The sequence below is a fragment of the Phalangium opilio genome, unplaced genomic scaffold, assembly GCF_054372755.1.
Source record: "Phalangium opilio isolate 3A_F unplaced genomic scaffold, DU_Popi_V2 ptg000695l_1, whole genome shotgun sequence".
Lineage (NCBI taxonomy): Eukaryota > Metazoa > Arthropoda > Arachnida > Opiliones > Phalangiidae > Phalangium > Phalangium opilio.
Window position 1 is genome coordinate 155,001 of NW_028324250.1, and position 2,500 is coordinate 157,500.

Sequence of the window (2,500 nt, forward strand, 5' to 3'; positions counted from 1 at the left end):
AAGAAAAACGGTCACCTTAGGACCGACTAATCGTCTTCGAATGATCGAGTACGAAAAGCGGTCACAGTGGTCAGTAATCCGACCCTCAGACAGGCGAAACCTCGGGAAAGACCCGAGGTCGCAATGTGCGTTCGAAAGATAAGTGCTCAATGTGTCCTGCAATTCACACCAAGTCTCGCAGCTGGCTGCGTTCTTCATCGACCCACGAACCGAGTGATCCACCGCTTAGAGTCGTACTTTTTTTATTTTTCAAAAATACAAACCCTTGATATAAAGCGCTTTCCGTTAAGAAAGGCGGACGCTTGGTAACGCCCTATGATAGAGGTTATACGGATAGTGCCGGGAATTTACCGCGGAAAAAGGGTAAACTCCCGAAAATGGAATCGATCGAGCTGCCGCGGAGTTGAATTCCGCGGCCCGAGCCCTCTATCTTCCATGCGCTCAGACACGAAAGATTCCACACTCGAGCAGTCTGGTCCGCCGAGATTTTTTTCATTCCACCGGAGAGCGATTTCTACCCGTCGCGACCCGTTCAACGGCAATCACGAAGCGACAAAGCCAGCCAGGGACTTTCGAAGGGAGCACCACGAGGGTGAATCCAAACTTCGGTCTGTACACCCGTTAATCACTCGTCGACGCCGTAAGAGAAGTTTACGGCGCCGCTCGTGTCGTGAAGGCACTGCTATGTCGCGAACGAAATCGCATCGTCGGTAGGTCGTGAACGGATTTACCGTCGTTCTCTTGCCAGTGGGGGTATCGGGTAAAGAACGCGACGAAACGTTCTTTACGACGACGAAACCCTTCTTCCTAAGAAGATTAAAAAATTTTGAAAAGTTTTTTCGCCGAGTAACTCGTACCCATAGAATGGCGCCGGTTAAACCTTTTCGGAACCGCAATTTTTCGATAATGATCCTTCCGCAGGTTCACCTACGGAAACCTTGTTACGACTTTTACTTCCTCTAAATGATCAAGTTTGGTCATCTTTCCGGTACGTCGGTGCGACCCGAAAGCCGCTCCGAGCACCAGTCCGAAGACCTCACTAAATCATTCAATCGGTAGTAGCGACGGGCGGTGTGTACAAAGGGCAGGGACGTAATCAACACGAGCTTATGACTCGCGCTTACTGGGAATTCCTCGTTCAAGGGGGACAATTACAAGCCCCTATCCCTATCACGAAGGAGGTTCATCGGGTTACCCAGTCCTGCCGGACAGGGGTAAACACACGCTGATTCCTTCAGTGTAGCGCGCGTGCGGCCCCGGACATCTAAGGGCATCACAGACCTGTTATTGCTCTGTTTCGTGCGGCTAAACGCCGCTTGTCCCTCTAAGAAGGAAGACCGACACAATTGATCGGTCGCCTATTTAGTAGGCTAGAGTCTCGTTCGTTATCGGAATTAACCAGACAAATCGCTCCACCAACTAAGAACGGCCATGCACCACCACCCACCGAATCAAGAAAGAGCTCTTAATCTGTCAATCCTTCCGGTGTCCGGGCCGGGTAAGTTTTCCCGTGTTGAGTCAAATTAAGCCGCAGGCTCCACTCCTGGTGGTGCCCTTCCGTCAATTCCTTTAAGTTTCAGCTTTGCAACCATACTTCCCCCGGAACCCACAAACTTTGGTTTCCCGGAAGCTGCCCGCCGAGTCAATTGAGTAACTCAGGCGGATCGCTGGTTGGCATCGTTTATGGTTAGAACTAGGGCGGTATCTGATCGCCTTCGAACCTCTAACTTTCGTTCTTGATTAATGAAAACATTCTTGGCAAATGCTTTCGCTGTAGTTCGTCTTGCGACGGTCCAAGAATTTCACCTCTAGCGTCGCAATACGAATGCCCCCGTCTGTCCCTTTTAATCATTACCTCGTGTTCCGAAAACCAACACAATAGAACTCGAAGTCCTCTTTCATTATTCCATGCACCATTATTCAGGCGGGACGCCTGCTTTGAGCACTCCAATTTTTTCAAAGTAAACGTGTCGGGCACCTACGACACTCAATGAAGAGCACCGAAGGAAAACCGACAGGATGTTCAGGCCAGGCAGTAACCACCGGAGCGGACCGCCTGTCTGGAACTGAGATTCAACTACGAGCTTTTTAACCGCAACAACTTTAATATACGCTATTGGAGCTGGAATTACCGCGGCTGCTGGCACCAGACTTGCCCTCCAATGGATCCTCGTTAAAGGATTTAGAGTGTACTCATTCCAATTACGGGGCCTCAAAAGAGTCCCGTATTGTTATTTTTCGTCACTACCTCCCCGTGCCGGGAGTGGGTAATTTGCGCGCCTGCTGCCTTCCTTGGATGTGGTAGCCGTTTCTCAGGCTCCCTCTCCGGAATCGAACCCTGATTCCCCGTTACCCGTTACGACCATGGTAGGCGCGTAGCCTACCATCGAAAGTTGATAAGGCAGACACTTGAAAGAAACATCGCCGATACGAGATCGTGCGATTTGCCCAAAGTTATCCAGAGTCGCCATGGTAAGCGGGCCGAAGCCCGATTGGTCTT

General features: G+C 50.6%; 2 non-coding genes across 2 annotated transcripts in view; both read right to left on the reverse strand.

Moving 5' to 3' along the window:
* Positions 1–79: 79 nt before the first annotated feature.
* On the reverse strand, positions 80–233 carry LOC149588058 (5.8S ribosomal RNA). The gene has a single exon (XR_016380132.1). It is a non-coding gene; the product is annotated as a 5.8S ribosomal RNA (ribosomal RNA).
* A 671-nt stretch (positions 234–904) lies between these two features.
* The window catches only part of LOC149588059 (small subunit ribosomal RNA), a 1,811-nt gene continuing 215 nt past the window's right edge, over positions 905–2,500 (reverse strand). Inside the window, exon 1 of the ribosomal RNA XR_016380143.1 lies at positions 905–2,500. This exon is cut by the window's right edge and continues 215 nt beyond it. This is a non-coding gene — a ribosomal RNA (small subunit ribosomal RNA).